The 15,931-nt window shown below is 38.1% G+C and overlaps 1 protein-coding gene across 1 annotated transcript in view; it reads right to left on the reverse strand.

Annotated features, from left to right (window-relative positions):
- Window positions 1-15,520, reverse strand: part of LOC124179225 — a 309,079-nt gene extending 293,559 nt beyond the window's left edge. The window contains exon 1 of the mRNA XM_046563427.1: window positions 15,332-15,520. The gene's annotated coding sequence lies outside the window, so the exon portion shown is untranslated. The remainder of the gene's footprint in view (window positions 1-15,331) is intronic.
- Window positions 15,521-15,931: the final 411 nt, after the last annotated feature.

Genomic DNA, 15,931 nt, shown 5'->3' on the forward strand with positions numbered 1-15,931 from the left:
AAGATTTTTTCAATTCTCAAATCGAGAGAAATTTTCTATACGTTGGCACAAATAAGAATAAATAAAAAATGTTACGCTTCAACAATGGTTGAAAATAATTCTTTAACGCGGGCACATAAATTATGTTAAATTTATTTTACCAAATCTGTATGTAACTTAGCAAGAAAAGTTCACAATTCATCTTATTGCGATTGTAATAATTCGAATACTTACACTGAGAAGAATTTCATTTGTTATAATTGCTAGAAGAATTCGGTAAAACAGGTATCGTTGAAAAAACTGTTCAAATATTGTGGGAATCACGAAAAACGAGGTAAAAAATTTAGTAACAGTTTAGTAACATAATCTACCTAGAATTATATTTTTCAATTGTGGTAAAAAATAAAAATATTTAAGGACTAAGCTGTAAACGCAAATAAAAATTTCTCTCAGTGTACCTAAGTATATATTCGATCGATAAGTAAAATGGACGCCTATATGAGAATTTGGAAACTTTTCATTGATGAAAAGTGTAACGGCGATTTCGATATTACACCAAATCGCACCGTGCACGGATTTTTCGGTTCAAAGTAAAAAACTTTCACACCGTAGAGGCAACAAAGAGAAATAAATATGTGAATTTGCCGGCCATGAGGATGGATTTGTGGACCCCCCGTAGAAAATTCATCGAGAGAGCCCATAGAGACGTCCATGTATGGATATCCTAGCCGTGCCCCCCATGAAGGAGCGACTGAGGGGGCACGAGGGAACTGTGAAACCCCTCCCGCTATAGAATGAATGCTTGAATTTATTCACACGCATTGTCGATGCACGTGCGTAGATTTTCTGCCTTAGATGCGTGGCTAAAATCCAACAGGAAACCAGATACCCGGGACCGAGGGTCCGGGACGCCTTCCTAGATCGCCACGCGCCGCCTGAACCTCCGCCAATTGATTATCACTCCTTTGCACTGTGTATATAGATTCAACAAATTGACGTATTCACAGATAGGAAAAAAATTGCCCTGCCACAATTCTCGGGAGAATATTTTTCAGATTTAAAATATTCATCGCGTGATTCAATCGTTACGAATCCAAAATTCGCCTCTATCACATGTATAAGTCATTCTAGGAAATCAAACGCATTTAAACTGAAATTATTGAATTGGGTAAAAAAGTTTAGTCTATCCTAGGTTTTCAGATTATATTTTCAGATTTTAACTATCCTTTATAGGTATAAGAGTTGCGATTTAAATTCAAGCGATGGCTGTCGTGAAAAATTGACAATTTTGCCAAACACAACGAAGTCTTTTTCACCGCGAAATTTTCATTTTCATTTCACCAAAAAATCGTCGCCGTAACTAGCCGTGATAGCGGTGAAAAACTTGTGCGTATCGAATTTTATCCGCTGGCTGTACGCAATTTTCCTGAATTTTTGCGACGCGGAAGGGTGAAGTTCGAGCTTCAACGTTGCAGGATTTTCGTATAAATGTACGTTGAAACGAGCTTTGTCACGAGGATCATCACACGGCCATTGGCTTCGCGCTGCTGTGCAGTTCTGTACCAAAACTCGAAATTGAGATGGATTTTCGCCGTTTCAATTTGTTCCCCCGTTACGCAAATATTCCGACTCGTGTCTCGTGCAATTTACGTTCCACGACGCAACCGCGTTTATCTAGGGTAGGTATAAACGCAGCTTTACGGACCTACGAATGCGAAACTGTAAACTGCGTTCAAAAATTGAATATTGCAAATTCGAAACGAGCTGAAAATTTGCACAAATTCATTTCAATTTTTTACACTTTATTTACGCGGATTGTATTTATACAACTGACCACCTGATTTATACAGATGCTGAAAAATTCAACGACCCAATTACGTAATGCGCACATCGCATGATAGGAATCGTAATATTTGATTGATAGTTCACTGCGTAAATCCATTACGAATGCATAGTAAAGTGGGTAATACGATATGGTTGGATAGGTACTAAAAATCGACCAGAGCTCTGACTCAAAGTTATTTATCGGATGTATTAACAGCGCTGTCGTTATGAATTACAGAAAGAAATTGTCGGTAAGAATAATTGATAATCAAACCACAGTTTTTTGTGCCAGAAGGCCGAAGCTGATGAATAATTTTTCATTCGGCACAATCGAGCGATAAAGAAAAAAAAATAAATAAATGGAAGACTACAGAGTGGATAGTTGTACGAAACTATTGGTTGGATCGTGCAGCAGCATACTTTTGAAAGAGTTATTACGATGCTCGCGAAGCCTGAGCCGAAATCAAACCCCCAGCACATTTTTCATTTCCGATACTCACGAAACGACGAGACAAACGCGTTGTCATCGAAATTATTGCGGATCGTTTGTTGAAAGAACCGAAAGTCGAAATTGCTTTTCAATTGACGATATTTTTCAAACGATAGCTTTCCGCATCGGCCGTATGAGAGAGACACGATATCTCTACGATGTAACAAGCATGAAACGAAACGTGTTAAACAATAACGATAAAGATTCTCCGATATAAAAATTTTTTCAACTCGATACTACTGCTCGATCATTTTTCTGTTTTACAAAAGCAGTTTGACTGCGACTTATTTCAGCCATATTACACACCCATTCTCAGAGGTATCTACACCTCGTTGCGCGTATACGTGAAGAGCTTTCAAATTGTATCGGAGGAAAATGTTATCGTGAACTCGGCTCGAGCGCGAGGGAATTTCAGAGCTCATAACTCGCAGCCACCGCATCGAGAGGGAGATTTCGAACGGGTGTTCCAAGCTTATCTCGATCCCCTCGCAGATACGAACTTTGGACCGATTAGAAAAACGGCCTGCCGTTTTTATTTATTTTATTTCAAACCCCAAAGAGCTTAACTCGTGGAAATATTTTGAAAAAAAGCTTATCAGTTGGTTGTGGTTAAATTTTGCAACTACGTTTTATTCGTCTCTTCGCAATTCGTGGAAGGGAGGAATGTAGGCTACATTAAACTTCGTTTTTTACTTACATCTAGGAAGCAAAATCTAAGATAAATAGATCATTTTCCCATCCAGACGAACCGCGTCGCGATCGATTTCGTTCAACGATTATTCATCCACTTGTGCGTCTCATATTCGAAAAGAGAAGATCTTGTGCGTCACAAACGAGGAGATACGTTGTGCGGTACACAAGACCGGGTTTTAAACTGTTCTCGATCGTAATCAATAACCATTAATCAATGGTGCGATAACCTCGCCTCACAGGATCGTTAATTACGTTTATGTCCAACGTCAGAGTTGATTAGAGCTAGCTGTTTTGGGTACAGAGTATATAACAGCGATCATATATCCAGGCATTAAAGCACAGGTACGCGTATTTGTTACACCATCTATCGCATCGCTCGTGAAGAAAAATTAAAACCTTTGTGTAACATATCCAGTCACTGTAACTCTTGTGTAGTGTCTAGCTATAAATACGTGGAAGTTCGAATCTGCTCTGCGGGTTACAATCGACGGCGATTCTATTATCATTCTGATTTCTCACAACTGTATCAAATTGGACAAAGAAAGATGAGGCGTAAAAATAAATTATGCTTAAAAAACAACTCGACTTGGTGCAAAATCATAAAAATTAGTATTATTATACGAATTGTACGATTTCGAAATATTAAAAATTATTTATACAGAATTTGAAAGACAAGTTACGTGTAATCGGTTCTAATTTTAATATTGGAATGGAACGCTGAGAAATCCTACGATTAAAGGGAAGACTGGGAAAAGTCAGGAAATTTTGAAAATACGACTGGAATTTTTAGTCAATTCTGAGAAATAAACTCGTTCTTATACAAAGTACCGTCGATCTCAAGAAAGAAAATATTTCACTCAAAATTTTGTTTCGTCGCACGATTTCATACATTCTATGTACAATTCTTGATACCTTTTTTCGATTTTTTCTTGTTTCTTGCGGAAAATCGCCGATTGTTCGTGATAATTTAGTTCCTTGGTAATATTGAAGATAAAGTATTGAAGTGTCAAAAAATTGTCACCAACCAGCGGCATATTTCATGAAAAGTTACTGGAAAAATTCTATTTTCAGGCTGGAATGATTGCCTGAAAAAGTCAGGGAATTTCAGATTCCAAGAAAGTAATTTTTCCGTCGAACTCATAACCGCAGATTTTCCCCCATTTCGTTATCAGAGATGTCTGATCGGTGCCAATGAAATTCGAGACGCGGAGGGATAATGGGCGTTCAAATCCATCCAAAGTAGGCTGTGAATGATGGTGAGGAGCGTAGAAGCATAAAAGTATAACACAGCTCGAAGGCACGAAGTAACCTGAACGTTGCAGCTAAACAGCACCATGAGAGACAGGAAGCATGGTTATCCGTTTCGTTTTGCGCGACTAACCCTGAAATTATGCTAAACCAAAGCGTGCCTCCCGGGATCGTTCTTCGGTCTGGAAAATCAGGCGACTTCTCTTCTCCTCTCCTCATTTCACGAGTTACACGGATGAACCGCAACTGGCGTTTTCCGATCAGACGCGCTCCACGCATCACCATATTTCTCGTATCTTCCACTCTCACGGTCCGCACGCATCGCTTCGGTAATCCATTATCCCGATTCCCGGGTCCTTGATCAACTTTGTTACCGTAAAAAGCAGCTCTGGCTCTAAACTTCAAGGAGCTCAAACATACCCAGGAAGAGAAGAAATCTTGGGGTCCTTCTTCGTGGTTCCTAAGTGCAGGCAACGCCTTCGCGATGCCGTTAATACACTGAGAGAAATTTTTAGTTCCGGTTACCGCTCAGTCCTTAACTATTTTCATTTTTTACCGTGATCAAAAATATAGTTCTAGGTAGAAAATGAAAATTAGTTTTCCCAGCTGTTACCGAAAAGTCTAGTGTCCGTTGCTATTCTTTCTCATTACGATCACTGTTACTAGATTTTCTCGCAACTGTTGCGAAAATTTGATGCTTGTGCAACGATAAATTGACGTTAAAGAAAAAAAAATTGAATTTCCAAAATCTAAACCGTGAATGGACAATCCTCGAACTTGAGTCGTCCCGGATCGCAATCTGAGCTACCTATCCATCGGAAGCTGATCACAGCAAACCCAGAGTCGTGGTTTTGATATACATTGATCAACCCGTCAGTCGTCCGAGAGTTGTTTATTCAAGGTGTCACGCAGCCGGGGAGCCGAAACGATAAAGATTAAAACCGCGGCTAGTAAGATAGGAGCCAATTCGAACCAGACACCTTCCGGGCTGCGTAACGAATCACACTCGATTAAACCTTCGCGCAGGATCCTGCAGCCTCCGGAGCAGCATTCGAAAAATCTCTCTGGCCACGTGACCAATTTTACGACTCAATAACGACTCACTCCGCGCCCATGAGGAACGTTAAAAATGTTTTGTCAAGCCCGTCGGGGTCGCCGGCGTAACGAGAGTACCTAAGGCCAGAGGTGGTACGTATGTGTAATCAAATTTTCAAACGGCTTCGACCCTAATTCATGCACCGCGGAACCCGGCATGAATCACGCTCTCCATGCAGGCTTGGACTATGTTTCAGGGATGTACGCGATCGTAAGAGTCACATGTGAGGACGCGGTCTCTGCGGATTGCAGACATCCATGCTCCGCTTGTACTTTGGAACGAGTTCTTTCTTCGAATGGAAGGAGGATAATCGAGGGCACGATTGAAGATCCTGGATCACGGTACATGTTAAATGTGTGAGAAGAGTGGCTAGTCGAGTGATTCCAATTTTTAATAATCGCTATCAACATTCGACTAACGAATCATCGAGGATTGTTGTATATCGGGTGAGGAGGAAGACTTTCAAGGATCGGTTCATCGGAGGGATCGAGTTGTGAGGTTGGGTTTCGGTGATACTGCACAGCCATCGTCGGCCTTCGCACTTTCATTATACACGCGGATATAGGTACGGGCGAATAAACCACTTTGGTGTACACTTATTCTTTTGTTCGTTGTTCGTTAGAACGGCGAAAGCTATCCGAGGGTAAACCGCGCATTGTTTAACAAATGGACTATGCAGGGTTCAAGATCCCGGCTTGTTCCCGAATCCCCTAACCCTGAACTGAACTACTCGAATCCTTAGTTCTCTACGGAGAACTGCTATTATATTTCTCTCAGTGAGAGAAAAAGATATAGAGGGGGGGGAGAGAGAGAGAGAGAGAGAGGGCGAAAGAGAATATTCGATTCGGTAAACGACAATGAGATCGATGTAAATAAATTTCAAACAATTTTCACTTCGTAATATACGTTACTATATATGCTTCGCAATTCTTACCCGCTTCATCAAAAATTTACAAAGATTTGAATAGAATGAAATGCAAAGCTGGTCAAAAATTACCTTTCGTCGGTTTACGAAAATGATTTTTCAATTTCAAACAATATCTATACAGCGGAATTGAATTCAATATTTGGATACAAAATCGCGAAACGCGGGATCGGAAAAAAAAAGGAGGAAAAAGTTATCCAATGAAGAGTCTTCATCGATGTAATAAACCGCATTATTGAGTCTACCGCGACTGTAAAATATACAAGGTACAATTCGCGTTTATCCGTGAATCGCGGTAGTCGAAGAGATCGGTGTATGAATTGACCTGAAATTAATGTAGCCGCAGGCATCGAATGAGAAATATAACAAGCAGAGAAGACAGGATAGAGAATATCACTCGTCGAGTTTCATTGAGAAGAGCGCTCCGCGGCTGAAGATAAGTGGCAATAAATTTTCCCTCTCAGTCACCCGTTCTCCCTCTCTCTCTCTCTCTCTCTCTCTCTCTCACCCCCCCCCCCCCCTCCCCGCCATTCTTTCCTCGATCATCCCCCGAGCAGCACGGTATATGCACAAGAATCTTTTGCGGTAGAAACTCATTTCGCGACCAAGTTGATACTACGGGACCTTAAACTGGCATCAGCTAGCCGCGCTATCGTCGTGGAATATCGCCATTTACACCTTAATCCAGATATTAATCTTCATTTGTGGTAATCAGGCGCAGCTTCCTAGGAAGAATCCTATATACATGCATATAATGGTAGAATTAGATGAATCGCAGATACAACGCTTTAAGGTATGCAATTATCGGCTGTATTTAACCCTTATGGTGACACCTGGCATCAAAAGTCATTGCGTAGAATCGGATATGTCGATTGTAATAGCTTGAAAAAATTCGGTGATACTCTTTGTTATATTTCAATGCGAATCAGTTATCTTTAGCAGAATTAAACTTTGAATGCGGATAAAAAATTTCCGCAAACAACAAATCACCGGAAAATGTATATCGTTCTACTAAAAAAAAAAAATCGTAACTCATTAAATATTCTCTATTTTTACATTTAGGTAAAAATTGACTGAGAAACTCTTAAGATACAGATATTTGAGCAAAAAAATATGCAGACATAGCATGATGAAAAAAAAAGTTATTATTCGAATGAGTGAAGTTAAATTTTTGGAAAAAAAATGATTCAACGATTTTTGCGATATTTCATTATCTATCTTTGAAAAAATTCAGATTATTTTTTTATGTCTTCATTGAGAAAAATTTCATTTGTTGTAGTAACTAGAATAATTCAGTAAAACAGGTATCGTTAAAAAACTGTTTTAATATTGTTGGAATTACGGAAAACGAGGTACGCCTAACCATTTTGCGCTATCGTCGATTCTTTTTTGGTTATTGCAACTCAGAATCAGTTTCTTCGGTTTACTCTACTTTCTTAGTTAAATGAGGCTTTAACGTCAATTTATTCTGCACAAGCATTAAAGTTTCGCAACAGTTACGAGAAAATCTAGTAACAGCGATCGTAACGAGAAAGAATAGTAACGGATACTAGACTCTCCGGTAACAGCTAGAAAACTAATTTTCATTTTCTACCTAGAACAATATTTTTCGATCGCGGTAAAAAAATGAAAATAGTTAAAGACTGAGCGGTAACCGGAACTAAAAATTTCTCTCAATGTTCCGTATGGAATTTTCGTTAATTGCGTAATAATCTATCGAGACAATGTCACCGGGGACCATGACTAGGCTCTATGTACAGTTCGCCTAGCTCTGCTTTACTGTCCGTCTAGCAAGTCACAGAGAAAGTTATATAATACATGTATAATATATGCATAATATACGAAACGTTTACTGCTGAGGGTATACATTTGAATTTTTACGATTCCCACCTTTCGTTTTTTCACCTGCAAGGTTCTTTCATTTTTTTTTTTTACAATCCAACCTGCACCGAGAGCGCGCGACTTCTGCTGCACTTGCGGGTTAAAAAAAATTTCATACTCTATTAATTAAAATTTTAATTGAAGAGCCCTAGGTTCACCCGGTGCACTGCAATACCTACGGCTCGAACACACGCTGCGAAACTGGTGTTTGTAGATACGTGAAACTCTTCGAAAGATGGAAATTAATTTTTCAACAGTGAGAAAAATTTTATTTGTCACAGTTGCCAGAAATTGTTTTAGTCAAATTAGTATCGTTTTAATAACGCTTTGAATATTTTAGCAAGATTGGCAAAAAAAAAAAAAAAAAGACATAAAAAATACAGTGCCAGTAACCACAATCAGGAGGAAGGAAAGTAACGGATAAAATAGATTCTCGGATTACCGATACAAAATTGATTTTCATTTTGTATCCCGAACTGTAATTTTCGATTAAAATAAACAGTTTAAAATGGTCAAGTACTGGATAGTAATCAATACTAGATATATCCGCCTGTGTGCGATTTGCGCATTTGTATATTTACATGTCCATTCTTTTTTATGCTTTTCGTGAAAATCAATTTCGAGCTCCAGAATTTTCTTTCATTGTCAGCCTTAGCAACTCTTAAAAAACAATGTATGTGCGTCAAAGTAAATTGAATAAAAGATTGTTGCTTGATCAAGAGTCTCGGTAGACCAGGAGTAAAAAAAAAAGACCGGAAATATCGGTCGATAAAAGGATCAGAATATCGATTTTCAAAACTGCGAAAATCTGATTCAGAAAATTTAAAAATGCACAAAGTACAAGTATAAAAAATTGTAAACGTAGAAAGTCGAAATTAAAAAAAAAATACAGAAGGATCAAAACGTAGAGCAGCAAAATCGAGAATCTATATACAATTCTATATTATCAAGAGGAATGCTGGCGATTCTACACTTCGGCATTCTACGTTCTGACCTTTGTATCCTTTAACTTCTCCATAGTTCGAATTTCAAAATTATTAAATTCTATAAACAAAGTTATCGCTTCTTTAAAAATTCGATATTGTGGCCCTTAAATTTTTTGATCTTTCTATATTTTTACCCCCACCCGTCTCAGCGAAGTCTCGAGTATATACCTCAGATAAGGTTCTTGTAAACAATAAGTGAAAATAGCCTGCAGCCCTTTCTGCACTCGGAATGTAATTCTGTATGATACGCCGAATCACGATCCAACAGACACGTAACTCCTCTTCGAAGCCTCGAATTACCTCCGTTGGCCAAAACCGGCCGAATCTGTAACTTCCGACATTATCCAAATCCGGGCTTGCGGGCTTTCTTCCTTCGTTCCCAACGGCGAGCCTGCAGCGATGAACAACCCGAAAATCAAGCACTGACGATAATTGCGCTAAATCCACACCGCATTAACTTCGCTTCCGTTGCTCTCGACTCGCAGCAATATCCGCCGAACTCTACACCCAACAGACTGTTTATGCTGGTCGTATTTAATTGGCGCACTCATTGTTAGCGGTTTGTGTTTCATAGATCTGTAGATACGTAATACGGAAAACCGTTTCCCAGTTACTTTAGCGCAAAATGTTTAGGCGTAGCTCGTTTTCCGTAATTCCAACGATACTCAAACAGATTTTTCAATAATACCTGTTTTACTAAATTTTTCTAGTTACTGTAACAAATGAAATTTTTCTCAGTGTAATGCTGCAGAATTTATATTTTTTTTTTAGCCTCATACCGTAATTCGTACACGATATTGAGAGTTAAACGACAAGTGCAAAACGAGAAGCGAAAACGATTCTACGGAAAATCGTCATCTTACAATCGTACAATCCGAGTAGTTTTGTCTTATTCGGCCACTCTTCTGCTGCAGTGCAGCGAGTTTTGCGAAGCTTGTGTCAGCATGAAAACTGAAAATGTTCCACCGTGACGTATTATGCGTAATATGGAAGACCGTGTGATTATGGGGAGATATGTTACCTTAATTACATTAATTTCAAGTACCGAGAAATGTAGCTTCCGATGTCACCTGACGATGACAGAATCGCAGATCGTGACCAAAACTCGTCACTTAATTCCGAATACTCGTGGTTTTCAGAGCAATTTAGAGTGTGAGGGCAAAGGTTGACGGTCCTTAAGAAAATGGAATGGAGAATAAATTATCCAGCAGTATCGACCGTCAGAGAAGCTCGACGATACCGGCGTGGTGTAAACTATAAATAAAGAATTCTTCGTCTGTTGGACGATAAGAGCTGGGCTTCAGATAAGTCCAGTTTTACAGTTGAGTAAACCTGAGTTATTTACGAGCTTAGCTTACAATCGTAAGTATCCTAACATTTTTGTGGGAGTATAATGTATTTCTTTGAGTCAACGTCTGGAAGTCGAGTCATTGAATAACGATCGATCATGTTTAACTCGAAACGAATTCCAGGATGAATTTTTGTGTTCCGTATTCTTTTTTCATCCAAACTTTTTTACGCCGCTAACAACGCGTAACTAAAATTCCCGGACAAGCTTCAATACCGAATACGGGCTGCAGGTATCAAGTTTCAGAGGGAAAACTGCATAACGCGAATTACGGGGCTTGCAGAGAGTTGTTAGGGAATTCCGCAGATAATATACCTGGTGAATTTTCCCACACACCGCGATACGCATTTTGTAATTAAATGAATATTCGTTCTATTATTGTAACGCGAGAGGCACGGATGTTGTTTTATCCTCGTCGAAAATAAAGTTGAATATCATGAAACTACAGCAGCGAGTAAAACGCAAACTGAAAACAAAACGAACATTGACGATGGTTATTTTTCACAGAGAATGCGAAACAGATTCGCTGCAGTAATAATTATAATTTATACCAGAAATAAAACGCAACGTTTCCAATGTAAAGACTACTTCGTTATTCCGCTGAATTAACGAGGCAGTGGAAATGTGTTTAAAAAAAGCTCGATGAAAAACAAGCAAGAGTATTTAGAAAAATTGAACAACGGTTGAACTTGAGAAAATTTATGCATTTCAGGATTTTAATTAATAATTTTAATGCACAATCGGCCGATAGTAATTATCGCGCTTACGAATTTGCGCCGGTGAGCTTAAACGGTTAATCTGACGCTGTTTGAATTTCGAACACACGAGTAGATTCGACAGATTTCTAAGGGAATGTGATTGTGAATCCGTCCGGATCCAGTCTACCGGATATTCGTGCCGACGTACTCGGCTAAATGCGCGCCCGATTTTCGGAAGGGTTCGAATATCAATGAACATCGGTCCTGCCTATTGAACCGACGATGTATCATAAAGGCCTGGATTACGAGAGCAGGTAAACCCTTTGCGAATCCCCAGCTACATCGCGTGTTCGAATAAGAAACGAACGTCGCGTTTCTGAATCAAGGAATAGAAAAAACCGATCGTCGATTGTCGATAAACATTGCAAAAGTCGCATAGTCAAAATCGAAAGGCATGGAAGGAAAGAGAAGATTTCTGGGACGTTTCAAGTGAATCTTTTGTTCGAAGTAGAAGCTCAGAGAGCCCTGCGTGGACTGGACTGACTAATAAATGATATCTGACCACCCCGGGGCACAGCTTTTATCCGTCCTAATGAGTCGAGGACAAATTTATAAGGAGGAGATAGGATCGAGAGCGTGGCCATAGTATCAATCGACGGACATTAATCTTCGATAAACGCGGTCTACGTGATTTAGGGCTCGACTTTGGTGCCGATCGAGCACGGTTCGGAAATTTCAGAACCTTGGTTCACGCGGAGAAAGAAGCTGAAAACGTGAAGAACTACGCCACACGATTAAAATAATCGATTGATGGATTAGTAAAAAAAACAAAAAAAAAAAGAAAAAGAAAGAAATAAAGAAACAGATTAATTACAAGAGCTGATCAATTGATTGATAGGAAAAATAATCAACTGAAAAAGCTGGTTAACCGTTTTATCAAGATAACAAATTACCGAATGAGATGATTCGCGACGATCGATGTGTTGGAAAAACAGTCGATTCGAAGAACTGATTAATCGATTAATCGAACATCCCTGCATGTAATACAACTCTGGATTTTAGAGGAAGGATCAATTATACTCGTAGACAATTTTCATTCGTCGCGAAAGAACGTCATCGAGTAAATCTGTTGAGATACTTGAATTCAAGTTTCTAGTTGAAAGGCAATCGCTTTGTAGGAAAATTAACCGAACGTAACTTCATTATACGACAACCGTTGCATCCTGACGACGACCAACTTCCCAGTTTATAGATCATGTTGAAGTTGGTAACGGTTCGTGTTTAGGGAAAACCGGAATTATTTGAAATTCGATGAACTGTGATAAAACAAAACATGCTCGTATTTTAAAATCTTAGTTCCTTGAACGTCATTGTAAAAATAAGTAAATAGTTATATTGACACGAACTTCAATCTCGTGTTTTCAGCTCGTTTCGGCTTGTGTAACAAATTTTGATACGAATATGACCAGGTTTGTTATTGTAAAAACTTGATTCACTGTGTGAAAAGTATGAAAGTCACTATGGCAATTTTAAAATATTGCCCAGTAGTTTCGATGCTTGATTTTTTGGTCAAGAATCCATTAAAGAATCTCGTTCATACGCGATTGGGGATGAAAAATATTCTTCATCGTGAGTAAAAACTCTGACGAAGAAGAAAAACTAAAATTATCTATACTGGATTGAAATGTATTTTCCTACAATCACAAGTACCTGATACTTTTTTTATTCTACTCATTATTACACTCATTTATACAAAAATCTGCCCACGAATTTTTGCGCAAAGTAATTTTCTAAAACATCCCTTATATTCAAATAACGATATTTGATGGAAAACAGTAGTTTCCAGAAGAATCTGTTCGACATTTGTTCACCGAATATTTTAGAAAAATTATACACGTATAGTTTTGTTGGGATATTTACTCCACGAAACTTCACATGCAGCAAATAAAGCAGTGCAAAATCCTAACAAAACCAGTGAAAATACAACATTCGTAAAAACGTACGAGAGCTTCTCGTTTCGTCTGCCGGCTTGGCGGGTGGATATTTTTGAATTCTTTTTGTTCTCGATTCTATTCCAATTTTTGTAATTTTAATTTTAATTTTTTTTTTTTTTATTATAACTCTCTCTTTCTCCAACCACCGCCTGCGGTGAAACAATAAACCCTCGATTCGGGAAGCAATTCTTTTCTTTCCTTTTTTTGTACCGTTCGCAATGTGTATTTACCCTCTCCGCCCGTCAGGAATACATGCATGCAGGGCAACGTTCGTCCGAAACGACATTAATCCGCTCATTCGGTCACACATTCGCTCTTCGCTCTGCCGGAAATACTTCTTCACGCAGATACGAGCCAGAATACGACGGCAAGATTATTTATTATTGATAAATTTATTTTTTTAAACCGTATCAAAGAATTTCCTAACACGCATCGCGGATTAAAAAACTGCAATATGTTTCCACGTTATTATATTTGTTAAAATACGACAACATTCTTTACTCCTGTACCATCTACACCGAGTATTTGTTTTTTTCTTTTTATTTTTCATATTACCGATTATACCGATTTTTGTATCTAGTAGTTGAACAGAATTGCAAAAAAAAAAAAAATTAAAAATATCTGGCATTCAAGCAGAAACATTTACCCGCAGATCAATTGTTTCTACTCAAAATCACCGTGCCCCGATTTTATATGGTGTGCCATGTGGCGGTTTTGAGAATAACTGACGTGAATCGATGCTACAATCTTGAGATTTGAGGGATAAATAACGGTCTCAGCTTAGCAATTAGAGAGATTCAATAAATCGCGGATTTCGCAGGCGAAATACGAGGTATATATTCATATATATATATATATATATACACATATTGGTACAACGCACAGTAGAAGAACTGGGTGAACGAGAAGAGCCGGAGGCAGAAAAGATGAGGGGGGGGGGGGGGGGGGGGGGGTGAAAGGCGTGCCCATTAGTTTTAAAACTTTAGTTTCAATCCAGTTTTTCCCATTACGTTCATCCCCCGTAAAGCCGAGAGCTAAGAGGAGTTTTCGACCGAAAAATCAACCTGCGATTCGGTGAGGTAGGTTCGAACTTGTTGTACGATAGGTGAAATTGTAATATATAAGACAACGCGCGGAAAAGTTCCGAATGTTTGTGCAGAATAGAAACAGCAGAATTTGAGAATCAGAAATTGGACAATGTGATGATGAGTTTCGATTGATCGGAAAAGTTTAATAGTTTGTAACTTGGAGGATAATTACAATAAATGTATTTAATGGTCCGTTTGTTAATTGTATTCGTGGAAAAATTTAAATGAGGTTGAAGGGATTTTTGAAAATTTGTTTTATTTGTTTCACTTTTTGTTCTTGGCGGAGGTAATATAACGCAGTGAATATCAATCTTGATGACAGGAAAATTCCGAACGTCAGTCAAATAATCGGTGAATTCTCCTTGCGTTATTTGACACGCGGACTAAGAAGAGATTCGGGGAAAATAATGCCCGAGGAAAAACTTTGGGTGAGAAAAGTTTTCGGTAAGTATAGCAATAAAGTGATTTAGTGGTGAATTTTTTATAGCTTACAGACGTTGTAAGAATTATTTTTCTGATATGTATTAACACTTAAAATAATGCATAAAAAATGTGTTAAACCTGACTAAAAGAAAATCTTACGAAGGGAAAAGTTTCGCCATACTTTTCAATATTCCAATATCGTGTTTACCTGAACGCGTATTGTTCAGTTGGATAAATTTATATCGAACGCAATCAATTTTTTATTGATTCGATCAAACGATTCGTTTGACGATGAACGGTAGCGTATTTGATTGAATAAGAACCATGGGTAAATATTTTTTTCCATGTCTGATGAATCGACGAATTTCTTCTTCTATTTTTATTAAGTTTATTTTGCGTCCGATCACACAAACAAATTTGACAATTCAATCGAATCGAAGTATGTAGAAATTTCATTCGCGGCTGATTGCGAGTGAAAGAATTTCGCCGTTTCTAATAATCAACGTATCAGAAGCTTGTTCAAATTGTTAAAAAAATGTTCAATTTTTGCTGTTCATCGCTCATCACTCAACATTACGCGTATAATTGTTCTGCGTATCTTTAAAACTTTACTGATTGCGAGCACGAGAAATGAGATACGTAGGCGATAAATGCTTACCGATTTTTTACTGCATCCGCATCTCCGCCAGCCATCGATTACAAGTCTTCGTCCACATGTTGCGGCAGGATGAACGGAGTCCGTTGCAGCTATTACAAATCGCAATTGATGCTGTATAAATATTACATAAAACGATGCAACAAACACCCGAACTAACAAACTTCCCGCACTATCCAAATAAAACTGTATAATAGGTGCTAATGTTATACCGACAATAAATAACGAAACTTAAAAACTTGTGTTATATGTTCGATTGATATTTTTTTTTTTTTTTAGATAATAATTTTCAATTACGAATACATTGTATAATTATAAATCAGGTAGGAATGAATTATTCAATAAATTTATTAATTTATTAACATGAAATTCGTTTACGGTTATTAAATTATCGATTAGTGTATTATTTAAATTTGCGTAATTGTATATAACTATATCGCAAATAATACATCATCATCACACGACAATCACTAATTGTTAAAACGTGCAATAGACTGTATTATTATTACACCTTTGTTTAAACAATGTACGACGTATGCGTACATCGATTCATTTAATTCAACATGCAAATGCGTGTGGAATAAATTTTAGGGTTTGTGTGAA

The sequence above is a fragment of the Neodiprion fabricii genome, chromosome 3, assembly GCF_021155785.1.
Source record: "Neodiprion fabricii isolate iyNeoFabr1 chromosome 3, iyNeoFabr1.1, whole genome shotgun sequence".
NCBI classification, from domain to species: Eukaryota; Metazoa; Arthropoda; class Insecta; order Hymenoptera; family Diprionidae; genus Neodiprion; species Neodiprion fabricii.